The 16066-nt window shown below is 40.2% G+C and overlaps 1 long non-coding RNA gene across 1 annotated transcript in view; it reads left to right on the plus strand.

Annotated features, from left to right (window-relative positions):
- The first annotated feature begins 376 nt into the window (after window positions 1–376).
- Window positions 377–16066, plus strand: part of LOC131559524 (uncharacterized) — a 65193-nt gene continuing 49503 nt past the window's right edge. The window contains exon 1 of the long non-coding RNA XR_009274892.1: window positions 377–457. This is a non-coding gene — a long non-coding RNA (uncharacterized LOC131559524). The remainder of the gene's footprint in view (window positions 458–16066) is intronic.

Raw genomic sequence — 16066 nt, forward strand, 5'->3', positions numbered from 1 at the left:
AAAAGGAGAGATCCCAGTTTGAAAGAGGACTACAAGCTGGTAGCAATAATGCTTGAGAAAGACAGAAAAGCTGAATAAGGGCGTGTAGGTGGTAGTAGATCAGCACTTTCAGCAGCACATAAGAAATGCCATGCTGCAGAAGTCCTTTAGGATGAGAGACGGGCAGCTGTGCAAGGACCATAACAGGTGATGGAACTGCAGCTGATAGCAGTTTTTATCACAGGCATCAGCTGAAATCAGAGCTGAGCTGAGGAACACAAAGGGTTCATGGAGGATTGAGGGAATGGGGAGAAGGTGATGTGCTTGGGGTTGCCAGAGAGGGAGGTGGTAACAGGATAATTTAACTTCTAAATTAGTTATTTGGTGTTGCCCCTACAGCAAGAAGTCAGGACAAGAAAGAAAGGAGAGACAAAAGGAGTGAGTTTTGTGGCCCTGGAAGCAGCATTGGAGGAGCCAGGTAAGTCTTTTGTTTGGTTGGCTGTTTTCTTGTTAGACAGCCCAAGGTGTTGACAAACCAGTGTTCTGCTGAGACTGAGAGCGTGCCCATGCTTGGAAGGCAGCTCTGAAAATGTCTCTAACTCAGTGATCCTGAGTCTGGACGCAGCTGTACTGGCAAAACTAACTCCCAAGAGAGAAATTAGCTGTGCTGGCAAAAGTTCAATTTTGCCAGTAAAACCACATCTATGTTAGGGCCTTTTGCCAGCACAGCTGTGCTGGTTGCAAATCCCATGTCCTCACACCCCTGACTTTCTGCTAGCAAAACTTTAGTGTAAGATTTGCCTCAGAAAGAAAATAATAGGGAGATTCACTTGTATTGATTCAAAGCTACTTGTTTTAATATAGAAAGTAAGGCAAAATCTCCATAATGGTATAGTTTATACGGTCTCCCTTTAGAGCTTTTCTCACTTGCATTTCTTAAATGTTGATTTTTTTTTTGTGTGTGTGTATGTTGAGCACTTTAATACCAAATCATCAAAAATGCAATCTGGTAACCTGAACCACATTACAGCTTCAATGCATCTCTGCCTCATTCTGTGCTAAACCACAGTTCTTTGATAAAAAACATGATAAAGAGCTACATTGTACAAAACACAGTACAGCCAGCTGCAAATATTCCAGGGCTATCCGGTAGTAAATGGCATAAAGTACAGAATGTGTGGAAGCTAATGCTCTCATTCATTTCTGGATATATATATATATATATAGTTAAAGTAAGAATCAGATGAAGAAAACCATGTAAAATCTGCCTACCATCAGCTGAAAGCATGAAGAAAACTGAGTTTTTATCACTTATCTGCAAAACCAGAACTCAGTGCAAATATAGATGTATTTTCAGAGCTCTAAACTGGATTTAAGAGTGAATTAAGGCTCTTGATTTTTTTCCCCTCTATGCTATAAAACACTGGTGTTGGGCCCTGCTTTTTGGAAGTCAAGTCATACTGATTTTACCACGTTGAGAAAGAAGAAAGGTCATAGAATCATAAAATATACTGAGCTGGAAGGGATCCATCAGCATTTGAACCCAACTTGTGGCCCTGCACAGGACTCCCCAAAAATCTCATCCCATGCCTGGGAGTGTTGCCCAGCTGTAGTGTCACTAAACAAATCTTCAGAAAATGTTCATGCATACAGGAACTAGATGTGGGCTGTCTCCTTCAGGCCTGTGTAATAAATGAGGTTGATGCACAGGACCTGTCTGCCCAGATTGCTTCTTGGTGGATCTGGTGCAAATTCTCTTTCCAAATCGGGGAAAAAACCAAAAATCAAAACAATGAAGTAGCTTTGCAAATGCACAGACATACCCAAGTACACCAAGAACAGGCTGTTCCTGAGCTCTAATATTGCTGTGCTACTCTGATACAAAAGAACAACATGAAAGCTAAAATCAAATAATTTCAGTACAGGAATGATTGTGAACTGGTTTGCAGTGGAACTGCAAAAAGTGCTTGTCAGTGAAATCTGACATTTTCCCATGGCTTGGAAGGATCCCCTGTTTTTACTCTAGGGTTATCATCCATATTTTTTTAACAGGAGAAAATTATTTTGGTCTCCTGAGTGTAAACTTTTCTAGGGACCAGTGCACAAGCCCAGCCTGGAACTTTTCCTTCTATTGACAGCCTGTTTTCACTCAACATATCTTTGATACTAGTTCTACTTGCAAATGTGCTGATGTGGGAAGCTTTGCTGAAAAACAGATAAACAAATGTGATTGCATCAGCCTTGTTTTCTGGAGAAACTAGGATTAAAAATCTATTTGCATATCTCTTTATACACAGAAGAGTGCTTTGGATGACCCCTTCCTAAAAAAAAAATAAATTGCTCAGTAGGTAGAATATCCTTTTACAAAATGTTACCTGAGTCTAATATGATGGTTGTAGGAAAACTCTCTCTTGCCAGGAATATCCTGAAGTAGTGCCAGAGGCTTGCTGGCTTTGAGACATGTTGGGAGTTATTCATAACTCAGTGTGGGTACCTACGAGCACTGGAATGTGCAAAGTGATTTTTCGAAACCCACACAGAATCTTCAGAAGATGGTCATATTTGATGTAGGCTTTTTCATGCTATAGAGACTGTGCATAAGAAATCACAGCATGCATAAATAGTGCCAGGACTTGAAATTCCAGCCTTTTCCCAAGGAGACAGATCCCACAACGGGGTTTTGTTCCTTGTTTTTCCTTTTTTTTTTCTTTTTTCCCTTTCTTCTTTTTCATTTGTGGTCATGCTGTGGCCAGAAGATGAGTAGGAAGTTCAATATTGTATTTTTGATACGGTGAAAATTAAATTTGTGTTGCTGTAAATCTGAGTGAACATCTGTGATGTTTAATTATGGTGGTAGCACCAAAGCATTAAAAAGATCTTTCTGCACAGTCACAATTTGTCAGGAAGAAAGCATAAATTCAGGTTTAACTGGTTTTTGGTTTGTTCTCCTAGAGCTGATAACAAAGTTTAGGCCTAAGACCAACTCTCCTGAGAAACAGCACATCTTCTGAAATTCCATTACAGTCGTTGACAACAGTGGTTGTTCCATGGAATTTTAATGGATGACCATTTTTTCTGTAAAAATTGGAAGCTTTATGAGTACATGCAAATGTAGAAATTTACCTGCTTGAAATTAATTTTTGTTTGTTGCTTGTCACATTGATGTTTCTTAGGCCAACAGAGGGAACAAACTTAAAGAAAAATACCAAGTAACAGTGTGAATGGGATGCCAAAAACCTCTGCAGCACAGTCAGAAAGGATATAAGAGACTTGACTTGACTCTGTGTGACAAATTATGCAGCAGAATACATAGATGTGACACTCAATATTTTATATATGTGTAATGAGCCCATCTACAATGGGGATCCCCATGGATGGAAGCCTCTCCCCATCCCCTGGGACCTTACACTGCAGTAGCTGCAGAATGGGAGCAAACACCCCTTTCCATGGCTTTAGCAGCTCCCTGCACAGTGACAGTTGTTTTGAAGGCTGTCTTTTTGATAAGATTGCCTTTCCTTAGTCCCTGCCCAGAGGTATAATTTAGGGTTATGGATTCCACCTTGAAGATCAGGTGCCTACAAATTGATTGCTGCAATGGAATTTCACATGTCCAACTCTTCAGTGGGTCTTTCCAGTGATTGCATTGTTTGATTTTTATTTATTACAATATTCATATATTGTATTCTATACTTTTATTTTATTTTTATTACAATATTCTTATATTTTCAGTAATGGTTACTGAAAAAGAGTGGCAGCTGTGAAGGATTAAGGTCTCTGATGTGCAATGGGCATGGTATAAAGACTGCAGAGCAAAGATGAGAGAGTGCTGTCAGTATTCCTGCCATGGAGTCTTGGACTGCTAGTTAGAGAAACATCTATTTTTTAAAAAATTGAAATTCTTTTTCTCTAGAAATTTTCAAGTAGGAAAATGGATTCTGAGAAGCTGTACTTTTGAGTTCCATTTGATTCTAATTTCCTGAAGATGGTTGTAACTTGACACTTCTCCTAAGTCTCAGGGCAACAGATCTCTGAATACATTTCTTTCCATGGTGATAAAATAATCTCTTAACAAAAGCCTGAGTTTTTTTGGGACATTTAAGTCACAGAATGCTTCCAGCCTCTGATAACATTAAATAAATTAAGAATTTGTCTGCTCTTCTCACCACGGAGATACATCCCATATGTTTGTTGTGCTTATTGTCAGTAGAGAGAGAGGTCAAACAGCTATTCCTTCCTGTGCTGTTTTGTCTCAGTGTGCAGGAGATATGTCAAGGAAGTTTGGGGTCCTGCATTCCAGAAGTGAGGAAGTTGTCTGCTCTGTGACCAGGGAAAGGATTGCTTGCTTGGTTTTTTCTTCTGCCTGTGGAAGGTCCATTGAGGCAGCCTCTGTGTTAGGAAATAAATAAACAGTATCTTGGCAGCTTTTTCAGATTTCAACAGAAAATGTGAAGTTTGCAGGAGATCATTGACATAAACAACTCATTTTTTGTGGTTGATTGCATGTTGTAGATGTGATAGAGCAATTTGAGCTGGCCTTGATTAGAGGTTAAACAGTTGGTTATTCCCTTACTTGCCTTGGGGCAGATGTATGTTTCCATGCTGTAATTTTTTGTTTGAAGTACCAGGTATAAACCAACAGGTGATGTAAAGAAAGGTTCATCTGCCTTTTACTCTTTTTTTTCTTATCTGAAAGAGCATGGTCCTGATTTACAGAAATTCCCTAACATGTGACCTTTGTCTTTGCTTTTCCACTTTAACCAGGGTGGGTTTCTGGCCCAGGCCTTGGCTCCTTTCTGTGCAAAGGCACCAACTCTGCCCTACGGGCTGGGGTGTGCCCAGTCCATGAGGCCACAGCCTGCAGCATCCCAGCCCTTGGGCAGGGCATGAGTGCAAAAAGAGCTTTCTTGCTCTAATGGCTGTGAAAGGCAAGCACAAGTGGAACATACTCTGCAGATCGATTCTGAATTGCTGAGCAAATGCTTTCAAAAAATGTTTTCTTTGTTGCCAGTTTCCTATGCCGTGGCTTCGAACCCTTCTGGCTTGAAAGGCAAAGGCGTTATTTCAAAACCTTTAGGGTTCTGGAAATCAATAAATGGGGAAGATTCTTTGCTTTGTTTTCAAGCAGCAGAAAGGGACGAAAGCCACCCCATCTGGATGCAGACGCAGAGAGAGCATAGAGGGGTTTTATTCTGTGTAAGCTCCAGTGCACAGAGCATCTCCTGGTGAGAAGAGGGGATATGAGAAGAGAGAATGAGCAGTTTAGTCTGTGTTTGCTCAATATCTCTAGGGGCATCAAACATGATAGCCTGAGACTGAAATCTGTTCTCACTTCAGTGGAGCAGAATTTGAGGTTTGATGGAAGGGTGTTGGGTTTTCCTTCTCTTTCTTGGGTGACCCTCTGTGGAAAAATTCCTACATTTAGAAAATACACTCCAAAACTCCTACTGAGCAGGGTGACTTGGGACCTATTCTGTGGGCTGCAAGACCTCTGGTTGAAGAGCACAATTGGGGTTTTTTTCTGGCTCCATATGCGGGGAATCTGGTGAATCAAAGCAGCAGTGACATAATATCATGTATATAATACCATGTGCTCTTACTCGCCCTCCATCCCGGCAGAGAAGGACCTGGCCTGTAGAAGAAATGTCTTTCTGATACTTTCACACTGCATGGGACACCCCAGTGCTGGTTGAATCCAGAGACCTGGCATGGACAAGGTCAGAGTGAAATCCAGAGGGTTCTTTGTGCTGTGTGTGTCATGAAAGGTGGCTGTTGGGCTGGAAGCCCTTCCCTGCATGGTGGGAAGGAGATGCTCCTGGAAGGAGGACTCACTTGTGTGGGAATCACTTGAAAGAGAGAGAAGGGCAGGAAAATGAGTGTCTCCAGTGAGACAGCACGTGGCAGGGAGGAAGGGGGACTATACAGAGTGCACAGAGTCAGGAGAAGAGTACTGCATTAGAAGAGAGGAAGGGAAGCAGAAGAAAGAACAAAAAAAGGAAAAGCAACTGTAATGGGAGAATTGAAGCCATTCTAAAATGTAAAATATACATTTTTCTAATCAGATGGAGCTGTCAGATTAACTCCTTTCTCCCAAATTACCAGGATAATCTCTTTATTCTGTTGCATCCCATCTGCTAGTCTAGCTGGCATGAGTTGCATCCCTTACAAAATGGGCATGTGTGGTAAGCAGAGCTGACCTGTAAAATAAGAGCTTTCTCAAATGGGATATGAGGAAATTGGCTCCACAGGCAAGCTTGCAGTCTCCTTTAATGAAAGTTTTGTTTTAGACTTTCCAAAACAGATAGAGGGAGGCCTTGCAGCAATTGCATAATTTTAAATATTAAGGGTGTAAATTTCATAAAGCCTCAAACCATGCACAGGGCTTAATTTTTCCATATTTTCAAGATGGCTTGTACATCGGCTAATGAAGTTCAACTTCGCTTCTGATGTTTTAGAGTTGAGTTTACTTTCTAGTACATCTTTCATGTCCTACCAGTTAGTTTCCAGGGTTACAAGCAGGGACCATAATAGAGAAATGGTTACATCCTGTTATAGATGCTTCTTTGAACCTTTGCCACTTTATGGATGTTCTTGTTTCCTTGTAATGATTTTTCAGTATTTAGAGAGAGAAGAATGTACAGTCAGTCTCTGCTAATTTTATTAAAGGTAGTTCTCAAAATGAAGGATGGTGTGGGACTGACACTTGTGTCAGGAACTTATGCACAGATCTGAGCATTGGCCCAGGACTGACACTGCAGTAAGAGCTGCCTGCATGACACTTGCTGGGGCAAATGAATAGTGTGTTATTTCAGAGTATTTTCTTTGACAATTGCCAGAAGCAGAGATAATTCAGAGAAGAGTCTTTGTTTCTGTGACTCCACTGTGGTAGGAAACCACCCTGAAGTCAGACTTTGCCATAAACAGAACAAAGACCAAAAAAAATTTTCTCATTTTAGTGAGCGTAAGTGTTCTTACTGACACAAAAATAAAGTCTCTATTTTGGCTTGTGTCATGTTGAGCTGTTTGATAATTCAGTAACTAGTAACAATTGTGTGTGTTATATGTACACACATTCAACAGGATCCTTAAATAAATTACTTGCATAATTGTGCAAAATGGAAATGAATAATTTGTTGTCAAGTAGGTCCTTGCAAACAGTAATTTACCCAAGAAACTCTCAGGGACAGCAGGGAAACAGGAAGGAAAGAAGAGGGAGAAAAATTTAACAGCAGAGGAAGTGAAGCTACAAGAACACTGAACACTTGGGAACAAATGGGATGAGTTGGCCATGAGTGAATTCAGGTTTAAAATCAGGAACTAAACCATCAGAGCAGTGGGAAATTAGAACCTCGTCCCACGAGCCCTGTGGACCAAAGGTGCAGTTTCCAAGATGGAGATTTAGCCCCTTCTGGAAGGATTTTGTAGAGTGTACACCTGTGAGGGCAGGAGCTGATAGTCCAGGTAGCACTCTCACATTCTGTGTTTCTGCAGGAGGTTTGTGCATATGGTTATCGTGTGTCTAGCTTGGAACTGAACAGAAAATGACCATATTTTACTTATTTTCCCATGTTAAACAGCAAACTTGAGTATGAACTGTAGACAGGTGAGGGTTAAACTGAATGTTTCCCCAAAACCCCCTCAAAATAGTAATTTATTTCCAAAAATATGCGATTAATAATAAATGTCATAGCAATCATTATGAGGCTACAGCTCATCTTGCATTCAGAAATTGGAAACCTCCTTTGCTAAGATTTCTGGGTTTTTGTTATTAGCAATTGCTATTTTATATGCAGTCACATAGTAACTCTAGACAGTAAGTGGTAGTAGTCAAGCAGATTTAATTAGGTTTTTTTAAGAACTTTTCATGTGAGACCCAGTCCTCACCTCTGGTGGCAGAGGTACACGGACAGAATCTTTATTAAGGTTGTTAAAGTTCAGCGTGCAAAGTTGGTGACATTCCATTTTGAGCCTTTGTGTAGATCCACACATGAAAATTATGCTGTTTTTTTTTTTTTTTTAATAATGGACAAGTTTGTGCACAAGCCAATTGATTCCTAAATCCATCTGCTCAAACCAGTGTGTTATGCACTGTAAATCAGGAAACTCATGAAAAATGAAAAGTGCTGTTATCATATTAGAGAATTTTGCTCTCTTTGGCCATACATGCATAATGCCAGTTCCCATAATGGACCAGACTTTTCCCTGTACTTTCAGAAGCCTGCAGGCTAAATGGAAGTGAATGCTGTGGGCATTATGGTCTTGATTACATGGTGTATCCATTTTCATATCCTGGATGTCTGACCATAGCCTCTGGGCATCTGTAACAGAGGAGCAGGTCCTACTAACTCATGCACTTGTTACTTGTACCTGCAGCTGCACTTTATATTGGTTTGGAGCACTTCTGCTGTTAAGCCTGCTCTAAGAACTATTTTGAGTAAGTCCCCCTGAATGGCCAATTCTGTTCGGGCCATTAGGTTTCACAGGTACAGCTCCTCATTAGATCCCAACTATTGTTCCCTGAGAATGCCATGCTTTCCAAGTTCTATTTTCATTCCTGTTTCTCTAATAATCAGTGCCCCCATGGGCACCTAAAAGTCTACACAAGCTTAAATCACTCAGAACAATGTCTCGGTATTAGGTTCCTATCATGAGACTCTGAGGTGTCATGCAGAAAAATAATAAAATGTGTTTTTATAGAGACAGAATTGGAGGGTAAAGGGCCAAGGGAAAGGGATAGAGAAAGTGTATTTTACTTTTTCAGTCCTCTGCAAAATGGTACCTTTCTTTTCATCCTAAACTCAATGTTTCTATTGTTGGGAGGAAAAAAGTAATAGAAAGGAAAAGTTTAGTTTTTCTACTAAATGTACTAGTTTCAGTTTCTGGAATTTTGACTTTTTGCTGACTGTTTAATTTTACCCACATTAATGTATGTCATTCAGATTTCAAGAGGAGATATTTTTCTCTAAGTTTTGGGGGGAAATCTTGATGGTGTTAACAGAAGCTAACCAAAGAAGCTGAAAAGTGGTTTTTGGTGGTTTTGTTTTTTTTTTTTAGTGATGTGGTTCTCTTTCCCATCTTGAAAGTCCCATTTGCTTACTTTCTTCTCCTGTACCTTGTCACTGAAATAATTATTTTTCTTCTTAGTACAATGTTTTCCTCAAAAGCCTAGTGAAGCTCAGTTATTGATAGTGTCCCTACTGTACACATAGCAAAATGTTGTCTTTGATCATGTCTGGTTGAAATTTTCATAAAGAGTTTTGTCCCAAGAAGTCTGTTTCTTGAGTCCTTGGGTATAAAACAATATTTAAACAACAATTGTGGGGAACGGGAGGATGTTGGTGTGAAGTTTTATGTTTTTAATTTGTGGGATATTTTTGAAGTAATTTCTCTTCAACAGTAGTATTTTTAAACAAATGCATTTCTATGTGGAGACCTGAGGCTATTTCCCCTGGCTGGCTTGCTTTATCTAGTTTGGTGTGCTGTTCTCCTGCATGGAAGCAGGCTGTGGTATTTCCATTTGCAGAAGCTGAAGAGCCAGTCCTCTTGGCTGGCTGTGCAGAGGAGTAATTTTCTGCTCCTGGCATTCATCAGTGGTGGTGCTGCTTGGTGTGTGCTGCCCCAGACAATTTGATTCCTCTTAAAAAGACTTTCTGACAGTCCCTGCTTAGTGTCCTGCCACATTCTTAACCAGGCTACTGCAAAGGATGAGGCTCAAGACATTCTTTCCCTATCCTTGAAGAAAACTGCTCTGTGTGACTAACCTACCTACCTCATTTTCCTACAAGGCTGTGGGGGCTTGGCAAACTCATGAAAAGTCCCAAGTGAATAGGCTGATTGGGTAAGGATGAGAGATGAAAGGTTGTTGTGCTGAAAGTATCCCAGGCAGGCTTTGCATTGGAGTACTCTTTGTTTCCAAAGGCAGAAAAACCCAAAGGAAATATTCTGCTACCCCATTTTACTGACAAGTGCAAGTGAGATAGGAGATGCTCAGCTCAGAAATGCTCAGGAATCCCATGATAAAGTAGGAGACAGAGCTTGAAGCCTTTGTGTCCCAGTCAGCCTTCTAAAGAAGGACCAGCTTTTTAGAGGCACATGTCCTGAATACTCTGTTATTAATAGTGATTTACATAACAGCTTGTAGACCCATTTCAATATTACAGAATAGGAATCACTTTTTTTTTTTTTGTGAAAATGACCTGGATTTATATAAGCAGTAATAAAAAACTGTGGCAGAGAAGGGCTGTGAAAAGGGGGGGAGGGAGTATGAAACTAAAAATAAGAAATATGTACAGTACATAATTCTAACAATGTTATCTGAAAGACAGTAAAAATAGACTCAATTAGATATTGTCAGAGCTTTTTTCTCCATGCAGCTGCCTAGCCAAATATGACAATTTTTCAACAATATAAAAGTTCTAACACAATGCACGATACATTGTACTGAATTCATTAACACTTTGCTACCTTAAACATCATTGTAAAGAAGGAAAATAATGTAAGAGAAGCTTGTCATTTTTTGTTGTTGCTCCTTTTGTTTCTGTGACATGTTTGGAATTGCATGCCTGCGAGAGTTTTGTGATCTAAATTTAATGATCCTAAAAGGGATTTAGTAAGATATTGTTCTTTTCTCCTGCAGACATCCCTAGGCTGAGTGCTACATGAAAAGTGCGACTCAATTATACAAAAAAAATTTAATTTATCTTTAAAAATGAAAAGCCTTTTCATGCCGTATTTCCACAGGGATGTAGCCTTAGTGTAGAGCTTTCCTAGCTCTGCTTTGCAACAATGTAATTCCTATAGAGAGTTTGCATGCAGTGCATAGAATATCTGTGCGCACAAATGTGCCCCCCTTTCTGTGAATAAAGACATTATCATGACAGCTGATATATTTGGGTTCGATTTGGCAATGGAATCTGCAGATCTCTGCTCTCATTCAAAGTTGTAAATTCACAAAATTACTGGAGCAGACAGTTGGTTACAGTGCAGAAATCAAAACCTTAAAACCCAAATCTTCCGCATTAGACTGAAACTTTTGGTCCAGTTCTAACCCAAGTTTTTTAGCTACCATTCTCTTACAAGTATTACATTTGAGATAGACAGGCAGACAGATAAAAATTTGCAAAATTATTGGGGGTTAATTTGTAGTCAAAAGCAGGAATAACATGTTGAACATATAAAGTAAAATAATAATTGGCTTGGGAATGCTGTTGGACTTTAAAATATTTTTTGTGGATATAATGTTTTCTGTCATTTCCCTATGGCTTGACCATCCCACTTGAGCTACAGAGAAAGAAAACCCCCAGGAATGAAGAAGAATCTGATGCATTTTTGAGAGGAAATAAGGCTGATGGCTGAGAAGACATCACTTAATGGGCAATATAATAAATGTATAAAACTCTTATTTCCTCTTTTTTCCAGTTTAGTACAATGTGTACTTCTGGAAAATTATATGGAATAATGCATCCCAGGTTGGACCAAACTTAGCCAGGGTTCTTTTGCCTCACTCTTTAACCCTTATCCCTGGGCACCAGGAAAGATATTTATTCTGTGTGCTTAGAGTATGAGCAAAGAGGATTGCTGTGATTACTTAATCAGTATATGGGAGGTCTCTTCACTCCCAACAAGGAATTCATAGCTGTCTACCTCCAATTTTCCTGTTGCTGAACTGTTGAGTGTCAGATTGATGTGGAGTTTGCATTGCTGTAGATAGATGTGTGAGCAAGTACTGGGTTCTCTCTGCTTCTCCTTTCCAAAGTGAACTTGAGAAAACTGCTGCTACTTTCTGACGCTGGTCACCACCTCTCAAGGTATTTAGAAGTCCTGCAGATGTGGCACCTGGGGACTTGGTTTAGTGGTGGCCTTGGCAATGCTGAGTTAATGGTTGGACTCAATGATCTTCAAGGTCTTTTCCAACATAAAATATTCTATGACAACTGGGAAGGAGACATTGGAACACAAAAACTTGGAATTTATATACCTCTGGAGTGTTCTTCACAGCAATTAAGTAAAAGTTTCATCTTTAGTTGTGGCAGCTTTCCTTGAATTAAACTGGGTTTGACGTGGAAAGATACTGTACCAGTCAAATACTGAAGAGACTAGGCCAGCTGAAGAGAGAGTGGTGTGCACTGCCCACTGTATCATTAGTCTGAAAGAGCAGGACAATATCTATTAGGGAAGCATTAGACAGTGCAGGCAGTAAAAATGATGCTGGTAGATGGGAAACACCCTGTGCCAAGGCAGTGTTTTCATACTTCACCTTGTTACTGCCTACGTGAATAAAACACCAGTTTGCACAAAGGAAAACAGTGGAATAAAAGGGGCAAAAATCCCAAATAAAATTCAAACCCAAACAACATAAAACCACCCCTAAACCAACTCCACCCACCTTCCCCCCCACTCCAAATTTGGCCTGGGCATCTACCCGAAAAACTAGAAACAACAACAAACTAGAAACCTGGCCAAACTAGAAGTATTTCAGTCATCACCATCATGGGGCCAAAATGACACACTGGCTGTTCTAATAGCACGTTACTTAGAAAACCAGATATTATGAAAAACATGTATTCCTGCATTGTAGAAAATACATGCTGCATTCAGCATTCATGCCTACAGATGTAAGAAAATTAACTCTATCCCAGCCAAACACAGTGTAGTGTGTGTCTCACTTTGGAAGAGGTCTATGTCATGGTGGAAAAACAGACAGTCAAAGAGCAAAATTGTTTTATTTTTTAAGATATAGAGGGACCCTTTAAACTCAGTCAATTTCTGCATAAGCTTACTGAGTTCATTCTTTGTACCAATCCCCACTGTGCAATGATTGCTTCAGTTCCAACTGAGCTGAAATTAAGCCTCTGTCTTCCCCTGAAGCTTTGTTTTCACAAAGCCTGTAATTACAATTAAGTTTAAACCACGTACATATGTATGTGTATCCTTGTGAAGCCTCCTATCTAGCATTGCTGTGTGGCCATGGCAGACACCTAGAATGTGCTGACATCTGCTGAGGATCTTGGCTGAGATAGCAGCCAGATTTTGGTTGTATTTTTGGTTATTACTTGCTAATAGTGAAGTAGTCCAGTGCTCTTCAGAGGGTAAAACAGCAACATGATTGAAGATGTGTGCTACAAAATTACGTAAAGTATGTGCAGCCATTTCTGACTGGGTAATGTGCAGTTTACAAATCCTTTATTTAGGGATACAAGGCCTGATATCCAACAGAACAAATAACCAATCAGCCTCAATAGTTGATTTATTTACCTTGTGAGTTTTATGGTAAGATTCAACAGAATTCAGTGGGTCTACGTTGCTCTAAATTCTGCTGATGTTCACTAAGGTGCTCTTTGCTGCTTTTCACATCGTTGCTGAGGAGTTTTGAACAGTTGAAGGATTTCTGTTCCAGGGAGGTTTGGGTTCTAATAGTGAACGAGTCCCTGATCGTAGTTACAAAAATGTCTGTTTGTTAGAGCTCTCCAAGTTCCTTCCAGATAAAAGATGCTAATAGATGTAAGATAATGTCTACATGCAAGAATGTCGTCATTAATAAATATTGAAGAACAAAAAAAGCTCTCTGTGAACGATGTAAAATAACACCAATGAGTATTTAATCTGCTTTTTAAATTGAATTTTCAGCTTAAAGAGGGAAACTTTTCTTCTTGCTTGAAAAATTAAAATAGAAAAATGAATATTGAAATGTATTGGCTTGGGATTTTCAACGCAGTTTAAATAACTAATTAAGAAAAAGTTGCAGGGAGGAAAAACATTAAAATATGCAATAATTTATTTTTAATAAGTGTAAAACAGATTATTTTAATTACCACATCTTTAAAAATATGGGGTAAATAAAATGCCTTAAATTGTCATTCATAGAGATCTGGAATTGAAGTGTAGAGATTAAAGCCTTTTATCAGTAGATGTAGACAAAAGACTTAATGAATAACGAACACAGAAATTAACTGAAATGACAGCTACATATTTTTTTGCTTGGTTTCCCATGTCCTCTGACATTTTTTCCCTTCTTTGGTTTTGCTTTTCAGAATAAGCTGTGAGCCAGGTGAGGTTTCATGGTATTTTCTGTACCAATAATTTCTTTATTCAAAACTTTCAAGCTGCATTCAAATTTACCTCCTTGCCTTTAGAGTAGCAGCTACCTGGTTGACCCCTTCTGCTGCACAAGGGCTTGAAGGTACATTCCAGTCTCTATAATTTTTTTACACTCAATTTTCAGCTGCCCAGGTTTCCACTGAAATCTTTATAAGCCACGGTGCCAAAATCACCTAACGCCAATCAAGCTTTGGCAAAGTCTGCATGCCCTGGCTGGAGTTAATATTTTATATTACTGCATAAATGTGGGGTCCAAGTGCTCCCTATTTATTGTGCAGCTTTTTCAGAGGGGTTTTGAGGAAGCATCGGGCTGTCTGTCAGTGCATGAACTCTGTTCCCTGAACCTGGGTGTCTCTTGGAGAGCTCTGTTTGGCAGTGAAAACTTCTCCCTTTTGATGCCACAAATTCCCTGCAGGAACAGAGCATGGCAGAGCCATGTTTGCTGTGTGGTATCAAGTGGGGGTAAGGCTCCCTACTCTGTGCTTTTTGTGGGCTTGCTCAAAGCCATCTAAATGACATGCACTCTGTGCTGCTCGCCTCGTGTTTACCCAAAAGCAGAGTCTGACCCTGAAGTGCTGTATTTGTCCTGGTTGTTACAAGGTTGTAGGTTCAATGTGCATAAATGAGTAATTGTCCTTTAGAGGCCTGGGCTTTAGTTCACCCTCTTAGGGCTGCTGAGCCAACAAGCACAGAAAGAGCTGTACTTTGGCATCGTCCCAAAAAGTTAGAGGTCGTGAGCCAAAAACCCCGGGAAAGGCTTTCAGCTTTCCCGTCAGCCCAGTGTGCTGGGGTTCGGAGCTGCTGATCTCACCTGGAGCAGGGCAGCAGCACGAGGATGGGGGAGGGACAGCTCTTTCCAGGGAAGCAAGGTCTCCAAGTCTTCCAGCAGCCAGGGAAGCTGTCCTCCCAGCTAGCAGGGAAACAAGACATCTTTTGCCTTGGCTTTTTATGAGAAATGTTTGTTCTCCTGTTGGCTTGTTCTATTAAGCGTCTGACTTTCCTGCTTTTTAAGGGGAAGAAGATATGCCAAGAAACCTCTGTCACTAAGCCAGAATAGTTCTGTCATATCTTCCTCTCATTTTAGCACTCCAGCTATTCTTCTAAGTAGGGAAAAATAATTTGGGAGTCCCTGGCAGTTTTGCTGTTTTTTAAGGAAACATGAAAGACGGGAGGATTTGGCCCGATGGCAGCTGAAAAGCACTCAGCTCTGCCAGGATTTAATTCCATGTGAACTCTGACCTGGAATGAACACAACATATGTGCTACTGTTCCTCTATAATTTAGCATCCCTTTTTCCTGTGTGGGTTTTTCTGCCTGCCCTGTTTGTTACGGTTAAACCTGGCTGAGGGGTTTATCCTTTATGACTGGAATCCCTGCAAGGGAGAGACTCTCACTGCTTTTACAGCCCTCTCAGGACTCCCTTTGCCTTTGCTGGCATTGATAATGCTGCTGCTTTTGGATCCCAAAGCCTCCAGTTCAACCCCCCAGCAGACTTAGGTTCCACACAAAGTCAAAGGGCACTGCTCAGACTGAAGGGACTGGTTGGATGCTGCTGTGCAGACCCTGACGTGTTACAGGGGTGCTCAGTTCTTCAGCAGGAGCTCTGCTGTGCTGCTAGGGGACTGCTCAGGCACTGCTACTTAGAAATTACGTGGTGCTACACCAGCTCTGGGACTTGTAGATTTGCATTCACTCGGCAGCTTCATTAAAAATTTTAACTGGGACATATTTAGACTACTCAAGCTGCTTCTATAGAGTTGATTATTTTGTCTTGTCCTTAGAAAACAGCTTATCCTTGTGAAAATAACATATAAATTGTACTATTATATTTAGTGTTGCAAGCTTTGCTCTTGCTGTTTAGTTTTTTTTTTTCCTTCTGAAGCTGTGGAATTTCTGTCAAATAATGTCTTATGAGTTAAAATTCACCATAGAAGGAACATGTTCTGTGTCTTTTCCATTTTTCTCAGTGAACCTCTGTCATTAGTGTGTTTAT

The sequence above is a fragment of the Ammospiza caudacuta genome, chromosome 6, assembly GCF_027887145.1.
Source record: "Ammospiza caudacuta isolate bAmmCau1 chromosome 6, bAmmCau1.pri, whole genome shotgun sequence".
NCBI lineage: Eukaryota > Metazoa > Chordata > Aves > Passeriformes > Passerellidae > Ammospiza > Ammospiza caudacuta.